Source organism: Hyperolius riggenbachi, chromosome 3, assembly GCF_040937935.1.
Source record: "Hyperolius riggenbachi isolate aHypRig1 chromosome 3, aHypRig1.pri, whole genome shotgun sequence".
Classification (NCBI taxonomy): domain Eukaryota; kingdom Metazoa; phylum Chordata; class Amphibia; order Anura; family Hyperoliidae; genus Hyperolius; species Hyperolius riggenbachi.
The window spans coordinates 490,956,284-490,974,623 of record NC_090648.1 but is presented as its reverse complement, the minus strand read 5'-3'; the positions used below and the strand labels follow the sequence as shown (position 1 = coordinate 490,974,623).

Here is an 18,340-nt window from a genome sequence, read left to right as displayed (position 1 = left end):
AACCGCAAGGGTGAACGGGGCCGAAACCAAAATGAAAAAAAAAAGTTTCACTTACCTGTGACTTCTACCAGCCCCATGCAGATGTCCTGTGCTGGCGCTGTCCTGGAACGATCATCCGGTCCCCCACCGTGGCTAAGTTTCCGTTTACACCGACTGTCCAGTAGATGGCCACTGCGCCTGCGCGGCCCTGGCATCGCCGGGAGCGTCCTGCACAGGCGCAGTAGAAGATTTCCGATTGCTGCGCATGCGCAGGACGCTCCAGGCAATGCGAGGACGCACGCGGCCAGGGCTGCACAGGCGCAGTGGCCATGGACTGGCCAGTCAGTGTAAACCGAAACTTAGCCGCGGTGGGGGACCGGAGGATCGTTCCAGGACAGCGCCGGCACAGAATGTCTGCAGGGAGCTGGTAGAAGCCCCAGTGAACCTGAACTGAGTCAAATTATTTATTATTTACATGATGTACCTGCAAATTAATATTTCATACTAACCTCACTCTCAGCTCCTCTCAGAAGCTCACCATTTTCTTCTAACAACGATTCCTTCCAGTTCTGACAAGATTTTGTCAGAATTGAAATATATCAGTTGCTGTCAGTTATATATCAGCTGCTGTCAGTTATACCTAAAAGGACAACTAATGAACAAGGCGATATGAGAGACGGCCTAAAGTATCCATTTGCAGTAAATTTACTCAGGTGACCCTTCTACCTCAGAGATCTGGTAAAGCTGGCCACTAACGGTCCAATTTCTAGCGAAAAATCGTTAGAGCGATCAGAAATTCTGATCGGATTGGTTGTAAATAATCTCCATTGGTGGACACAATCGATTATGAACGAGTGAAAAAAATGTCGCCCGAATGAATTTTCGTCGAACGAAAATTTGGATTTTCTTGGTGGTCGTGATAGATAGGAAGCAATGATTGGTTAGTTGATGGTGTAGTGAACGATTTTTCGTCCGATCAGAATTTCTGATCGCTCGAACGATTTTTTTGCTAGAAATTGGACCGTTAGTGGCCAGCTTTAGATTGTACAGTCGAGATGGTACCATTGATCGACCAATGAACGTTAAACATGACAGTATTCGGACACATGTTACAATGGGATGTGTAAGTATGTCAGTCTTGGCAGACGCTGGTGGATGTGGAGTAGCGCTGGCGGTCGGGGGTCGCGGTGTCACAAGCGGATAAGCAGGGCCGGATTAGGCCAAGGCCACCTAGGCCATGGCCTAGGGCACCACTGGAGCAAGGGCACCAAGGCAGCAGGCTAAACTGGTGCAGCATTTGCAAACTGCAATGCAGGGAGATCAGGCGAGCGCCTGACCGCAATACTCTGCTGCTAGCCGCCTGTGCAGCAGCCACCTTGCTCTTTGTGCACGTTTGCATTGTGGCCGGTGGCCTTGGACTTGTGCAGCATCGGAGACAGAGGGGAAGATTCTGCACTGGAGACGAGCGGAGAAATGAGTGACACTAATAACTGCTGCAGTGTGACGGCGAGCTGGCTACCTATACTAAAGGCAGGGGGAGGAGGGACTAAGAGAGTCATCTGGCTACCTATACTGGAGGGGGGAGGGGTAATTTGGATACCTATACTGGGGGTGTTGGATATCATCAGGCTATCTATACCAGAGGGAAGGGGGAGGGGTCATCTCACTACCTAGGGGGTGGGAAAAGGAGGGGACTAAGGGAGTCAACTGGCTGCCTATACTGGCGGAAAAGGTGGGAGGAGTCATCAGGCTACCTATACTAGAGGGAAGGAAGAAGGAGTCATCAGTTTACATATAGTATAGAGAAGGAAGGAGGGGTCATCTGGCTACCTATACTGAAGGGGGGCACCTGGTGACAGTGGTCTAAGGGGGTAAAGAGTACAAATCTGGCCCTGCGGATGAGTCACTGTCAGCTGAAATGCTCGGATTGTATAGTGGCTGCAGGTTGTGTAATACGTGCTCACAGGCGCACATTACCTGATCCGCATTCCTGCAGGTAACACTGACATCGCCCCGCTGTCTCATTCTGCACGAAATACACAGAATATAACTCATCATCTCTTCAGGGTGCAGGGACACTGTTCTGGCTGCAGGGGGTGTCTGTCTAATAGCAGTCTTGTTACACGGGGGTCTCTCTCTGTCCATCTGTCAGGCCAGTCTCTATCCCCCACTCCCACCTCCCCTATTACAGGTCCTCTTTAGGTGTGACATAAGTAAAAGTTTAGAGAAACTGGGCCGGTTCTAGACTTGCAGCTGCCTGAGGCAAACTTTGGAGGATGCTGTGGTCTCACGGGCAGCCACCTTTGACACCATCATAAGCCAATCACTGCACTCGGTCATTAGCAGTGACCTATCAGATGTCACTGCTACTGATCGAGTGCAGTGATTGGCCCAATGACAGCCCCATGATTCCGCCCACGAGACCATCGGCACCAGTTAGCAAAAGAAGCAGCTGTGATTGGCCGGTCTAGTGCCAGCACCCCCGCCTGATTGGTTGTGCGCCAAAGCTCCCCTCCTGCCTGACTGGCAGTGATGATCTCTAGCCGGTGATGGGATTTTACCATAGCATGCCTTGGCAAGAGGCCACGCCAAACCCAGTGGCGTAGCTACAAACCTCTGGGCCCCGATGCGGAATCTGGATGTGGGCCCCCCCCCCCCCACGGCAACAACAGCCCCCCCCTCCCCCGGCAACACCCGACGCACACACATATCCGAATCCCTATAGCCAGCTATAGGTCCCCCCAGTATAGGTAGCCAGGCATAGGTACGCCAGTATAGTTGCCCCCGGTATAGGTTAGCCAGGTAGGTGCCTCCAGCATAGGTAGCCAGTATAGTTGCCCCCAGTATAGGTTAGATAGGCAGGCGCCGCCAGTACAGGTTAGCTAGGTGGGTGCCTCTAATATAGGTAGCCAGAATAGTTGCCCCCAGCATAGGTTAGATAGGTAGGTGCCCCCAGTATAGGTTAGTTAGGTAGGTGCCTCCAATATAGGTAGCCAGTATAGTTGCCACCTGTATAGGCTAGCTAGGTGCCCCGAATACAGGTTAGACAATTAAGTGCCCCCAGGTTAGATAGGTAGGTGCCCCCCAGTATAGGTTAGATTAGGTAGCTGCCCCCCAGTATAGGTTAGATGAGGTAGGTGCCCCCCAGGATAGGTTAGGTAGCTGCCCCCCAGGATAGGTTAGGTAGCTTTCCCCCAGGATAGGTTAGAGTAGGTAGCTGCCCCCCCGGATAGGTTAGAGTAGGTAGCTGCCCCCCAGGATAGGTTAGGTAGGTAGCTGGCCCCCCAGGATAGGTTAGGTAGGTAGCTGGCCCCCCAGGATAGGTTAGGTAGGTAGCTGGCCCCCCAGGATAGGTTAGGTAGGTAGCTGGCCCCCCAGGATAGGTTAGGTAGGTAGCTGGCCCCCCAGGATAGGTTAGGTAGGTAGCTGCCCCCCCAGGATAGGTTAGGTAGGTAGCTGGCCCCCAGGATAGGTTAGGTAGGTAGCTGGCCCCCCAGGATAGGTTAGGTAGGTAGCTGGCCCCCCAGGATAGGTTAGGTAGGTAGCTGGCCCCCCAGGATAGGTTAGGTAGGTAGCTGGCCCCCCAGGATAGGTTAGGTAGGTAGCTGGCCCCCCAGGATAGGTTAGGTAGGTAGCTGGCCCCCCAGGATAGGTTAGGTAGGTAGCTGGCCCCCCAGGGTAGGTTAGGTAGGTAGCTGGCCCCCCAGGATAGGTTAGGTAGGTAGCTGGCCCCCCAGGATAGGTTAGGTAGGTAGCTGGCCCCCAGGATAGGTTAGGTAGGTAGCTGGCCCCCAGGATAGGTTAGGTAGGTAGCTGGCCCCCCAGGATAGGTTAGGTAGGTAGCTGGCCCCCCAGGATAGGTTAGGTAGGTAGCTGGCCCCCAGGATAGGTTAGGTAGGTAGCTGGCCCCCCAGGATAGGTTAGGTAGGTAGCTGGCCCCCAGGATAGGTTAGGTAGGTAGCTGGCCCCCCAGGATAGGTTAGGTAGGTAGCTGGCCCCCCAGGATAGGTTAGGTAGGTAGCTGGCCCCCCAGGATAGGTTAGGTAGGTAGCTGGCCCCCCAGGATAGGTTAGGTAGGTAGCTGGCCCCCCAGGATAGGTTAGGTAGGTAGCTGGCCCCCCAGGGTAGGTTAGGTAGGTAGCTGCCCCCCAGGATAGGTTAGGTAGGTAGCTGGCCCCCCAGGGTAGGTTAGGTAGGTAGGTAGGTCGCTAGCTGCCCTCTCCCTCCCTTCCTCTCCCCCTCAGATGCAGAGTGCGCAGCGCACGGAAGCGCTGTAGGCGGAACTCACCTCCGTCCCTGCGCCGCTGGTCTCCTCCCGCTCTGTATAGATGTTGTTACACACTGCTTCCTGTTTAGCCGGAAGCAGTGTGTAACAGCAGATCTATGAGGAGCGGGAGGAGACCAGCGGCGCTTGGAACGCAGGCAGGTGAGTTCCGCCTACAGCGCTTCCGTGCGCTGCGCACTCTGCATCTGAGGGGGGGGGGGCCCGGGGAGAGGTCGGGCTGCCCTCCCCACGGCTGCAGCTCCCCCCTCCCAATAACGCACGCAGGGATCTCCGAGTCCAAACGGACATGGGCCCCCCGGGCCCCTCCCCCGCCTCTTCAGGAGCCGGGCCCGGTCGCCGAGGCGACCGTTGCGACCACAGGCCCTACGCCCCTGGCCAAACCTGCTTATGTCATAGGGAAGGATGGCAGGTCGATAGGAAGGTGGGCGGGAGAGCAGAGAGGAGGCAGGGGTCAGGTGGCCCAAACTGTGTGTCCAAACTCCGCCCCCTATGATTTTCTGCCTGAATCATGTGATTCAGTTGGCTTTATGGTAGGTCTGCCCCTATGGAAAATAATATTTATTTAAAGGACAACTGAAGCTAAAGAGTTACAGACAAGGCTGGGGAGTCAGATTTGATGAGTCGGAGCAATTTTGCATACCTGGAGTCGGAGTCGGAGATTTCATAAACTGAGGAGTCGGATGATTTTTGTACCGACTCCACAGCCCTGGTTATGAAGGCTGCCATATTTATTTCCTTTTACATAAACCAATTGCCTGGCAGTCCTGCTGATCTTCTGCATCTAATACTTTTAGCCATAGCCCCTGAACAAGCATGCAGCAGATCGGGTGTTTCTGACATTATTGTCAGATCTGACAAGATTAGCTGCATGTTTCTTTCTGTTGTGATTCAGACACTACTGCAGCCAAATAGACCAGCAGTACTGCCAGGCAACTGGTATTGTTTAATAGGATATAAATATGGCTGCCTCCATATCTCTCTCACATCATGTATTATATAATGATTTCAAAATATAAACCATGATATATAGGGCTTGATTCACTAACTGGCGCTAAGCCGGTTAGTGTGCCCTAAGTGTTAGTGTGCGTAAACCACGGTGTTAGGTGGTTTGCGCCCACTCAGTTGAAATAATCCCGCTCACTGTGTGTGCAGCGCGGATAATAGTGTGCATTGCTGGCCCGTAAAAGTCGCACCCGATGCGACGAAAATGTCGCATCGGGTGCCCGTTAAGCAGCTCTATGATGCGCCACTTCGGGGGCACCCGATGCGTCATTTTTGTCGCATCGGGTGCGACTTTTAAGGGCCAGCGGGTGCAACGTTATCGTCGCACCTCGCACTAATATCGGCTGCGCGCGCAGTGCACGGGGCGGTGCGCAAAGTAGGTTTGCGCACACTAGCGGCCAAAAAGGGCTTTTCACACCGGCGCTAACACTTAGCGCCGGTTAGTGAATCAAGCCCATAGTGTGTAAGAATGCAGATTTTGTGTGTAGTCCCCAGCCTATTACAGGATCTTCTCATAAAATTAGCATATTGTGATAAAGTTCATTATTTTCTGTAATGTACTGATAAACTTTAGACTTTGATATATTTTAGATTCATTACACTACAACTGAAGTAGTTCAAAGCCTTTTATTGTTTTAATGTTGATGATTTTGGCATACAGCTCATGAAAACCCAAAATTCCTATCTCAAAAAATTAGCATATCACGAAAAGGTTCTCTAAACGAGCTATTAACCTAATCATCTGAATCAACTAATTAACTCTAAACACCTGCAAAAGATTCCGGAGGCTTTTAAAACTCCCAGCCTGGTTCATTGCTGAAAACCGCAATCATGGGTAAGACTGCCGACCTGACTGCTGTCCAGAAGGCCATCATTGACACCCTCAAGCAAGAGGGTAAGACACAGAAAGAAATTTCTGAATGAATAGGCTGTTCCCAGAGTGCGGTATCAAGGCACCTCAGTGGGAAGTCTGTGGGAAGGAAAAAGTGTGGCAGAAAACTCTGCACAACGAGAAGAGGTGCCCGGATCCTGAGGAAGATGGTGGAGAAGGACCGATTCCAGACCTTGGGGGACCTGCGGAAGCAGTGGACTGAGTCTGGAGTAGAAACATCCTGAGCCACCGTGTACAGGTGTGTGCAGGAAATGGGCTACAGGTGCCACATTCCCCAGGTCAAGACACTTTTGAACCAGACAAGTGGCAGAAGTACCTGACCTGGGCTACAGAGAAGCAGCACTGGACTGTTGCTCGGTGGTCCAAAGTACTTTTTCGGATGAAAGCAACATTTGCACGTCATTCGGAAATCAAGGTGCCAGAGTCTGGAGGAAGACTGTGGAGAGGGAAATGCCTAAATGTCTGAAGTCCAGTGTCAAGTACAGGTCAGGCGTTTCTGCCGCTGTTTCTCGTTCAAAAGTGGCTTTATCTGGGGAATGCGGCACCTGTAGCCCATTTCCTGTACATGCCTGTACACGGTGGCTCTGGATGTTTCTACTCCAGACTCAGTCCACTGCTTCCACAGGTCCCCCAAGGTCTGGAATCGGTCCATCTCTGCAATCTTCCTCAGAGTCCGGTCACCTCTTTTTGTTGTGCAGCGTTTTCTGCCACATTTTTTTCCTTCCCACAGACTTCTCACTGAGGTGCCTTGATACAGCACTCTGGGAACAGCCTATTCATTCAGAAATTTCTTTCTGTGTCTTACCCTCTTGCTTGAGGGTGTCAATGATGGCCTTCTGGACAGCAGTCAGGTCGGCAGTCTTATCCATGATTGCGGTTTTGAGTAATGAACCAGGCTGGGAGTTTTAAAAGCCTCAGGAATCTTTTGCAGGTGTTTAGAGTTAATTAGTTGATTCAGATGATTAGGTTAATAGCTCGTTTAGAGAACCTTTTCGTGATATGCTAATTTTTTGAGATACGAATTTTGGGTTTTCATGAGTTGTATGCCAAAATCATCAATATTAAAACAATAAAAGGCTTTGAAATACTTCAGTTGTGTGTAATGAATCTAAAATATATCAAAGTCTAAAGTTTATCAGTACATTACAGAAAATAATGAACTTTATCACAATATGCTAATTTTTTGAGAAGATCCTGTAAATCAGAACTTAAAGTATTCAGCCGCATAACATAACAATATAAACCCCATCTCAGCTTTTCATGCACTGGCACACACTGCACTGTCTATGCACAGTCTGCCGCCCACACTATGGTACATGTGGACAGGCCCTTAAAGCAGACCTGATCTCTTGCACAGGACAGAAGGAAAACAAAGAGAAATACACCCTGTATGTACTTAGAGAGTTTAGCCTGTCTAATCCCTCCTCATCTGTGACTAATCACATGTGTAATTTGATCTAACAGCTGTGCCAGCTGACTGCCACGGCAGAGCAGCTATTTTGTAAACGCAGGATGTTAACCCTATGTCTGCTTCCATGAAAACAGGAATTAGACACACTGCAGATTTATTGCAGGTGTCCTAACAGCTGTAAGGGCTCATCCACACTTGAAGCGCTTTTCTGAGCGTTTTATGATTGATTAGCGGTTTTTAAAATCGCTCCTATTTACTTTCATAAAAATCACAAGAAAGTCGACCGCGATTTTGCGTATGCAAAAATCGTGGCTTTTTTCCACGATTTTTACCACAATTTTAATGAAACTGAATAGGAGTGATTTTAAAAACCACTAATCAATCGCAAAACGCTCAGAAAAGCGCTTCTAGTGTGAATGGGCCCTAACAAAGACATATTTTTCTTTAAAGGTTATTCTGCTGTTGCTTATCTTTTAGAGCAGACAGGAAGTTCTGAGTTCAGGTTTACTTTAACTATCGTGTTTAATACTTAAAACTGCATTTTCTTTTAAATATTAGAAACCTGTAATACAATTATTTGTGATGAGCAATTTTACAAATAAAATCTATATTTTATCGTCTCCCCTGCTATATCATGAATCAGAAAAGGTTGGATATTTTGTATCTTGAACAATACAAAACCCACATTTCTACACTGAAGAGTAAAGTTGGTGAGCAGTATTTTGTTTTTCTTATTTCCACTGGTCATCCTCATAAAAAAAAATAAAAAAATAAATACTATACAAACAAAGTCCCTGACGGACTTCCAGTGATGACATCATCATGTGGGCGGAGCACGTGGATGGCTAAATCGTCTTAGGGCCAGTACACACCAAAAAGCACTAGCGTAATCGCAAACGCTCAGCGCTTTTTGAAGTGATTTTTCTAGGCGGTTCTAGGCATGTGCAGAGCGATTTTCTAATCATGCCTAGAGACTCTTGGAGCGTTTTTTATTTTTTGTTACAGTGGAGCTGGAACTGAACAGCTTCTGTAACAAAAACACTTAGAAAATCGCTCTGATGTAGCACTTTTCAGAGTGATTTTCCACTTTCCTATACTTAAAGGGAACCTAAACTGAGAAGGATATGGATTTTTTCTTTTAAAATAATACCAGTTGCTTCACTCTCCTGCTGATCCTGTGTCTCTAATACTTTTAGCCACAGCTAGCATTTTTAAAAGCGCTCAGAAGCACTTTTGATGTGCACCAGCCCTGAGAGGGGGTGTGGCAAGTCAAGTTCTCTCCAAATATTTACTGAGAGAGACTCCGCCCTATGGAATAAATTGCCCCACCCCTTCCTACCTCACTGGGCTGCTCCAATTGGCCAACTGTCACTATCTGTAGTCATGTGATACTGATGTCAGGATTAGTGAACATGGGTCTAGTGACAGGTTTAACAGGAGGGGGTGGGGCTTTCACTATTATTTGTATCGTTATTCCTAGTGGGGATCAGTCACACTACAGAGCGCATACACGAACGCGATTTCGTGCATGCGTTGCCATCGTGCAGCCATCGCACAGAATACACGTTGTGGTGCGCTAGGAGCACAGGCGTCGGCAGCCAACCCATTAGGAAATGTGTGCGTTGTGCGATTAGATGTTCCCAGAACGTATTACATCGTAACGCATGGGAACGCACACCTGTAATGAGAATGGTAACAGGAAAGTCTATGGACTCTCATGTTGCCATGTAGATCGTACACTATGTGCGTTGCATCAAAACTAACAGCGCAGCACATAATGTGAATGGGCCCTAATACTGGTAAGTTTGGTGAGGCAGGAAAGGGTGAGGATAATCTGCGACTTGGGCTCGAGTATCACTACATAAAAATTGGACAAAAATTCACTTTAATAGATAATAATGGTTGATTCACTATGACAAATAGCGTGCCTTATCAGAGTTAACACACCTTATCAGAGTAGCATAGCGAGTGCTACGAACTTATGTCTGCTAATTGGCAATGAGGAGCGCTCCACTCGTCCTGCCCTGAGCCCCTGCGGGTCCAGTCACTTTAAAGAGACTCCGTAACAAAAATTTCATCCGGTTTTCTTCCATCCTACAAGTTCCAAAATCTATTCTAATGTCCTCTGGCTTACTGCAGCTCTTTCTACTATAACCATCTCTGTAATAAATCAACTTATCTTTCTCTTGTCAGACTTGTCAGCCTGTGTCTGGAAGGCTGCCAAGTTCTTCAGTGTTGTGGTTCTGTGATGCATCTCCCCCCTCCAGGCCCCTCTCTGCACACTGCCTGTGTGTTATTTAGATTAGTGCAGCTTCTCTCTGCTCTATTATCTTTTACAAGCTGGATAAATCCTCCTCTGAGCTGGCTGGGCTTTCACATACTGAGGAATTACATACAGGCAGAGCTGTCTGCACTCTGCAGTAAGAAACAGCCTGACACTTCAGTGGAAGATAGCTGCAGGGGGAAAGAAACACACAAATGATCTCTTGAGATCAGTGGCGTAGCTACAAACCTCTGGGCCCCGATGCGGAATCTGGATGTGGGCCCCCCCCCGGCAACAACAGCCCCCCCTCCCCCGACAACACCCGACGGATGCACACACATATCAAAATCCCTATAGCCAGCTATAGGTACCCCCAGTATAGGTAGTCAGGCATAGGTAAGCCAGTATAGTTGCCCCCGGTATAGGTGAGATAGGCAGGCGCCGCCGGTATAAGTTAGATAGATAGGTGCCCCCAGTACAGGTTAGCTAGGTGGGTGCCTCTAATATAGGTAGCCAGAATAGTTGCCCCCAGCGTAGGTTAGATAGGTAGGTGCCCCCAGTATAGGTTAGTTAGGTAGGTGCCTCCAATATAGGTAGCCAGTTTAGTTGCCACCTGTATAGGCTAGCTAGGTGCCCCCAATACAGGTTAGATAAGTAAGTGCCCCCAGTATAGGTTAGATAGGTAGGTGCCCCCAGTATAAATTAGATTAGGTCGGTGCCCCCTAGTATAGGTTAGATTAGGTAGCTGCCCCCCAGTATAGGTTAGATTAGGTAGCTGCCCCCCAGGATAGATTAGGTAGCTGCCCCCAGGATAGATTAGGTAGGTGCCCCCCAGTATAGGTTAGATGAGGTAGCTGCCCCCCAGGATAGATTAGGTAGCTTCCCCCCAGGATAGATTAGGTAGCTGCCCCCCAGGATAGATTAGATAGCTGCCCCCCAGGATTAGGTTAGAATAGGTAGGTGCCCCCCAGGATAGATTAGGTAGCTGCCCCCCAGGATTAGGTTAGATTAGGTAGCTGCCCCCCAGGATAGATTAGGTAGCTGCCCCCCAGGATTAGGTTAGATTAGGTAGCTGCCCCCCAGGATAGATTAGGTAGCTGCCCCCAGGATAGATTAGGTAGGTGCCTCCCAGTATAGGTTAGATTAGGTAGCTGCCCCCCAGAATAGATTAGGTAGCTGCCCCCCAGGATAGATTAGGTAGGTGCCCCCCAGTATAGGTTAGATTAGGTAGCTGCCCCCCAGGATTAGGTTAGATTAGGTAGGTGCCCCCCAGGATAGATTAGGTAGCTGCCCCCAGGATAGATTAGGTAGGTGCCCCCCAGTATAGGTTAGATTAGGTAGCTGCCCCCCAGGATTAGGTTAGATTAGGTAGGTGCCCCCCAGGATAGATTAGGTAGCTGCCCCCAGGATAGATTAGGTAGCTGCCCCCCAGTATAGGTTAGATTAGGTAGGTGCCCCCCCGGATAGATTAGGTAGCTGCCCCCCAGGATAGATTAGGTAGCTGCCCGTCCCCATAATGGAGGGGGGGGGGCGCAGCCGCGGGGAGGGCAGCCCGACCTCTCCCTCCCTTCCTCTCCCCGGGGCCCCCCCTCAGATGCAGAGTAAGCGGCTAACGGAAGCGCTATAGGCAGAACTCACCTCCGTCCCTGGTTCCAATCGCCGCTGATCTCCTCTCTGGCTGGCTCTGCATAGATGCTTACACACGCAGCTTCCTGTTTAGCCGGAAGCTGCGTGTGTAACAACATCTATGCAGAGCCAGCCAGAGAGGAGATCAGCGGCGAGTGGAACGCAGGGAGGTGAGTTCTGCCTATAGCGCTTCCGTTAGCCGCTTACTCTGCATCTGAGGGGGGGCCCCGGGGAGAGGAAGGGAGGAAGAGGTCGGGCTGCCCTCCCCGCGGCTGCGGCTCCCTCCTACCAGCGTGAACGGGCGCATGGCCCTCCAAACGGAGATGGGCCCCCCGGGCCCCTCCCCCGCCTCCTCAGGAGCCGGGCCCGGTCGCCAAGGCGACCGCTGCGACCACGGGCCCTACGCCCTTGCTTGAGATTCAAAAGGAAGGGTGTATACAGCCTGCTTGTGTATGGATGTATTTTCTATGTGTGGACATACTGTACATCAACCTACTTCCTGTTTTGGTGGCCATTTTGTTTGTTTATAAACAAACTTTTTAAAACTGTTTTTAACCACTTTTAATGCGGCAAGGAGTGGCGAAATTGTGACAGAGGGTAATAGGAGATGTCCCCTAACACACTGGTATGTTTACTTTTGTGCGATTTTAACAATACAGATTCTCTTTAAAGGACATTATTCCCGCACTTTGATTGGCCCAATAGGCTGCCTGTTACTTGACAGGAAACTTGGCAGGCAGCCTTTTGGGCCAATGAAAGTGAAGGGATAAAATCCTTTAAAGGGAACCAGAGACGAAGCATCCTCATGTGTACCATATATATCAGTGGGAACATTAGAGGAAACGCCTACCCTGCTCTCTGTTTCATTATTTACTGTTCAGATTGCTTCTTATCAGTCCAGCAAAAATCTCAGACTGAGCATTCAGTCTGGCTTTGCTATAATGACTCAGCTATAATGATTCCTGAGCAGAGCCATAAGGGGGCAGGCTTGGACTTGAAAAGACAGCACAGAAGACAGACTCAGCTATAATGATTCCTGAGCAAAGCCAGACTGAATGCTCAGTCGGGGATTTTATCTGTGCTGATAAGAAGCAATCTGAACAGTAAATAATGAAACAGAGCAGGGTAGGTGTTTTCTCTAATGTTCCCACTGATATATATGGTAAAATACATAAAGGTGCTTAGTCTCTGGTTCCCTTTAAAGTGATTGGACCCACAGGGGCTCAGGGCAGGACGAGTGGAGCTCTTGCCAATTAGCAGGCATAAGTTTGTAGCGCTCGCGATGCTACTCTGATAAGACGTGACAATTATGATAAGGCATGACAACTCTGATAAGGCACGCTATTTGTTATAGTGAATTAACCCCATAGGATTCTATATCAATAGTGTGAATGGTATGGTTGTCCTAGCTTTACGTGTCTATCGCCCAATCTAATGTCTGTAGGTGTACACCAGACCAATCTGCAGCACGGAATGGGGACCTCACCTTTGGCGATCACAGGGCAGCAAGTAAGGAGGATTTGTCTTGTAGTCACTGATCAGAAGAGCTGTGAGACTGACATACTACCCGTGTCTGAAAAACACAAACGTACAATAACTACTTAGTATCACATAGTCACACATTAATACCTTTCATGTGTTTATTTCAACCACACCTGAAGTGAGAGGGATAAGGAGGCTGCCATATTTATATCATTTTATACAATAACAATTGCCTGGCTGTCCTGCTGATCTTCTGCCTCTAATACTTTTAGCCACAGCCCCTGAACAAGCATGCATCAGATCAGATGCTCTGATTTAAGTGTGACTGAATTAGCTGCATGCTTGTTTCTGGTGTGGTTCAATTTCAGACACCACTGCAGCCAAATACATCAGTAAGACAGCCTGGCAACTGGAATTATTTAACCACTTAAGCCTATCTGGACAAACATTCTCGTCCAGATAGGCTGCGCTTACTCCCGCGGGTCACGTGTGCTCCCGCTGCCGGCCTTTAGCCCAGCGATCAAGGAATGGGATTATAGATCCCATTCAATGATCAAAGTCTCCCGCAGAAAAACCGACAGCCTCTTATCAGAGGCTGCGGTCTTTCTGAGTAAAAAAAAGTTTCCCGCCCTCATTCTTGTTCCTGGAAGTGAAATAGATCGCTTCCAGGACTTTTTGACTGTGGCCATCTTGTAGCCAAATAGTAAACTACACCCACATCCATTTTTTTAAAGCAGATCCGAGATGAAAAACTAACTATAGCCATGCACTGATGAGGATCAAACAATCCGAAACAGTCTGTATGCATGTTGGATTATTCTGGCTCTGTACAAATTAACAAGCTGACACATCATTGCATTCCAGCGGTTCTGGAGGTGTGTTTAGCTTCTAAGGGTACAATGGTTAATTTGCATATATTCAGCAGTGATGCACTGGGAGACATCTCAAGCTCACTCCAACCTGAATTATCGCAAATTCTTTCTGTTTTAGGAAAGCAAACTTTTGTTTTTCTTAACATCTTAGTAAGGAGGCTTTTAGGACCATTGTAATCCCTTACACACTCCAATGAGTTCTGGGTCACCATGAGCTTGCTGGTTAGTCTGTGCCTCTCGGATTCACAAGCCCTACTCCATAGAGCCAAATTAATCCATGCCATGCACTGATGAGGATCAAACAATCCGAAACAGTCTGTATGCATGTTGGATTATTCTGGCTCTGTACAAATTAACAAGCTGACACATCATTGCATTCCAGCGGTTCTGGAGGTGTGTTTAGCTTCTAAGGGTACAATGGTTAATTTGCATATATTCAGCAGTGTTGCTCTGGGAGACCTCTCAAGCTCACTCCAACCTGAATTATCGCAAATTCTTTCTGTTTTAGGAAAGGAAACTTTTGTTTTTCTTAACTATAACAAGTAACTTGTCTATATATCTTATCTAAAGTTTAGATAGTTTACACAGCAAATCTAGCTGCAAACAGCTTAAATAGAATATGATTGATTAGTCCTGTGATACAATGACAGCAGCCATGTTGTTTGTAAACATTACAGAGGCAGGCTTATCTGCATCTTCAGCAAAAAAAAACTACCTAATCCCCCTCCTCCTCCTCCCTCCTCCCCTCTGCCTCTGAAATCTCTGGCTAGTAATACCTCCCCCTCCTCCTGCCCAGACTGAGCTCCCATGAGCCCTTGCTACTGTCTGAAAGTGCCTTTGCTCTCTGAAAACCCGTGGGCGAGGCTTGTTTAGTTTATAGGGAATTAGAGTATTAAAACAAAAAAGTATTTGGCTTGAGGAATGCCCTATAAACAATAGGAAAAGAACACAATTATGCAAAGTGTAAAAGTTCACCTCGGATCCACTTTAAATAAATACATTATTTTACATTTAAAATTAGCTGTTTACCTCCCACACCAAAAATTATCCAAATAAAATGTTTAATTAAAAAATAAATTAAAAAAATTACAATGAAAAAAACAACAACAACAACATAAATAGTTACCTAAGGGTCTGAACTTTTTAAATATGCAGGTCAAAGGAGTATATTAATATAATATTTTTAATTATAGGCTTGTAAATAGTGATGGACGCAAATTGAAAAAAATGCACCTTTATTTCCAAATGAAATATTGGCGCCATACATTGTGATAGGGACATAATTTAAACGGTGTAATAACCGGGACAAATGGGCAAATAAAATACATGAGTTTTAATTACGGTAGCATGTATTAATTTCAAACTATAATGGCCAAAAACTGAGAAATAATGATTTATTTTTTCCATTTCTTTCTTAATATTCCTGTTAAAATGGATTTAGAATAAAATAATTCTTAGAAAAATGTATCACCCAAAGAAAGCGTAAATGGTGGTGGAAAAAACAAGATATAGATCATTTCAGTGTGATGAGTAGTGATAAAGTTATTGGCAAATGAGTGGGAGGTGAAAGTTGCTCAGATGCAAAAAATGAACAACCCTGTGGTTAAAGGCCACACGAGGTGACATGTGACATGATGAGATAGACGTGTATGTACAGTGCCTAGCACACAAATAACTATGCTGTGTTTCTATTTTGCTTTCTCTGCCTGAAAGAGTAAAAAAAATCAGGTATGTGACAGTTTCTGTACAGGTCGGGACCATGTCGGACTATAGTGTAATGCTGGGAAGATAAGAATTGAGAGCTGAATCGGTTCGTTTCTGCCGTGCGTTTCTGCTCTCGATCGTTTTTGCCGCTCAATTTCAGCTCTCGATTCTGATCTTCCTCTTGTTTTTTTTATCTTTTTTCCATTCACTTCTATCAGAAATCGGACATGTCGGAAATTATCTATCGAACCATCTAATCAGCTACAAAACGAACCGTGTATTCCCAGCGTAACACTCACTGATTAGGAATTATAGCCATAAAACACGTATGTAACTTCTTGGCTGAAAATGGCTTCTGAGAGCAAAAAAGAAATGAAAAGAGGCAATAGCTCCTAGATTTCAGCTCTGGCATATTTCAATGACTGTGTCATTGAGAAGAGGCCATGGAACACATGCGTGTCAGAGGTAGTCAAATCACCGCAATGCGACGCGAAGGCTGCAGCCTGTTACCGCATGATCCGTACCTACCCCAATTATAATAATAATAATAATCCGAACATTTATATAGCACTTTTTTCCTGTTGGACTCAAAGCGCTCAAGAGCTGCAGCCACTGGGACGCGCTCAGGAGGTCACCCTGCAGTGTTAGGGAGTCTTGCCTTGAACTCCTTACTGAATTGGTACTTGACCTAGCCAGGATTCAAACTCTGGTCTCCCATGTCAAAGGCGGTGTCCTTAACCAGTGCACTATCCAGCCAATTATGCAGTAGTGCAAGTCACGGGAGGGCGGTGGAAATAAATAAGGCAGCCACCTGCATAGTCGCAAAGCTTCCCATCTCCTCCTCGCTCCCACTGTTGTTGCGCACGGACCCTCTGAACATATCCAGCACAGCAAGTGCATGTCGGATATGTTCTTGTGGCGGCGCTCTTGAGTGTGGCTGTACTGGGCTTGCGTATTGACAGCTGCACCTGCACTGTAAGCCAAGAGGCGCCATGCTACTCAGCAGGCATAGCTGTACTCAGGCGGTCGGGAGTGGATGCTGAATAGTGAAAGGAGGGATCAAGCAGGATGAGCCTACTGCTGGCCCGATTGTGCTGGCTGTGACCCTGTAAGGCCCAGTGCACACCAAAAACCTCTAGCAGATCCGCAAAGCGCTAGAGGTTTGTGAAGCAGATTTCAGAGCAAGTCTAAGCATTAAGGCCCAGTGCACACCGAGCGGTTTTAGGAGCGATCCGCCAACCGCTTCCGCCTGTAAAAACGCTTGGCTAATGTATCTCAATGGGATGACACCAGCGGTTTGCGGTTTTTGCCAAACCGCAAATTTGGGTCCTGCTGCACGTATGCGGTTTGCAGAAGCGTTTCTGCCTCAATGTAAAGTATAGGAAAAACGCAAACCGCTCTGGAAAACGCTATATCAGAGCGGTTTTCCAGGCGTTTTTGTTACAGAAGCTGTTCAGTAACAGCTTTACTGTAACAATATATGAGATCTGCAACACAAAAACTCTCCCAAAAACGTTAGGCATGTTTAGAAAACGTCTCTAAGGCCCCATTCACACTTAGAAACACAAAACGCCGGAGATCGTTTCCGGCGTTTTGCAGGAGTGATTTTTCCACGATTTCACGCGGAAAAATCACTGAACTGAACTATTGAACTATTTTGCCTCGATCACGTTTAGCACTTCTATAGCAATGAAACGCTGTTGCCGGGAAATCGCCTGAAAATGGTGCACGCGACCCGTTTGTGTTTCGCATTTTTTGCCCGTTTTTGGGTGATTTGCAGCGATTAGAACGGGCCCATAGGGTTTCATTACATTAGCGCTTTTAAAAAGCGCTAGCCTTTGAGCGTTTTGCTGAAATCGCGGCAAAACGCTCTAGTGTGAATGGGGCCTAAACATGCCTAGAATCGCTCTGAAATCTGCTAGCGTTTTCAGGATCTGCCCGAGGTTTTGGTGTGCACTGGGCCTTAGAGAGGTTTTCTAAACTTGCCTAACTTTCCTATACTTTCCTATAAATGCCACAGAAATCTCAAAAATGCTGCAGCCCCCGAGTTTGCGTTTGTGAAAAAAACGAACCGCTCTGGTGTGCACCATCCCACTGAAATACATTAGCCAAGCAGTTTTCAAACAGCTAGCATTTTTAAAAACGCTCCAGAACCGCTCTGGTGTACACCAGCCCTAATTCAGGTCCGTATCATTTGGTAAGTGTATTCTCCTATTATTCTGGTGTGGTGGTGGAAGTATAAGGCCAGCGCTGAGGTTAATGTATCACAAATCCTGTAATAAACCTGCCCTGATGAAGCATGGTGACGCCAAGCGAAACTAGTAGGCGATTGGTTGCTTCCATCCAGCCCACTGACCTCCGACCCACTAGGCGGCAGGGCAGGCCTTAGGTTTCACAGCGCCCTGAGCGAAACCTGATTTTTGTGCCCCCCCCCCCCCTTTCCATCCTCTTCCCACATGCATATACACACATGCACGCACGTATACACACAGGCCCATATGCAATTCCCCTTTTCTCCTGAGATATCTCCTAGAACAGTGGTTCCCAATCTTTGTGACACAAATGCTCAGATCTCTGTGACATGTCACATATGTATGATAGAAAAAATACTATTAATAACCACGAATGGGTGGAAAGAGCGCATTATCCTGAATACACTTAACCTTCCTGGCGGTAAGCCCGAGCTGAGCTCGGGCTATGCCGCGCAGGAAGATATCTCAGCCCCTGGTGGGGCGATTTTCTTCATTTAAAATGCTGTACGCGCAGCTAGCACTGTGCTAGCCGCGCGTACAGCTTGATCGCGGCGATCGCCCGCACGCAGCGG

General features: G+C 47.7%; 2 protein-coding genes across 3 annotated transcripts in view; one reads left to right on the top strand and one right to left on the bottom strand.

The window, feature by feature from the left end:
• PHF21B (PHD finger protein 21B) overlaps positions 1-18,340 on the top strand; it is a 553,372-nt gene that overhangs the window by 417,092 nt on the left and 117,940 nt on the right. The window lies entirely within an intron of this gene.
• Positions 1-18,340, bottom strand: part of LOC137560789 (uncharacterized) — a 308,947-nt gene that overhangs the window by 226,239 nt on the left and 64,368 nt on the right. Inside the window, exon 2 of the mRNA XM_068271931.1 lies at positions 12,945-13,031. The gene's annotated coding sequence lies outside the window, so the exon portion shown is untranslated. The remainder of the gene's footprint in view (positions 1-12,944; positions 13,032-18,340) is intronic.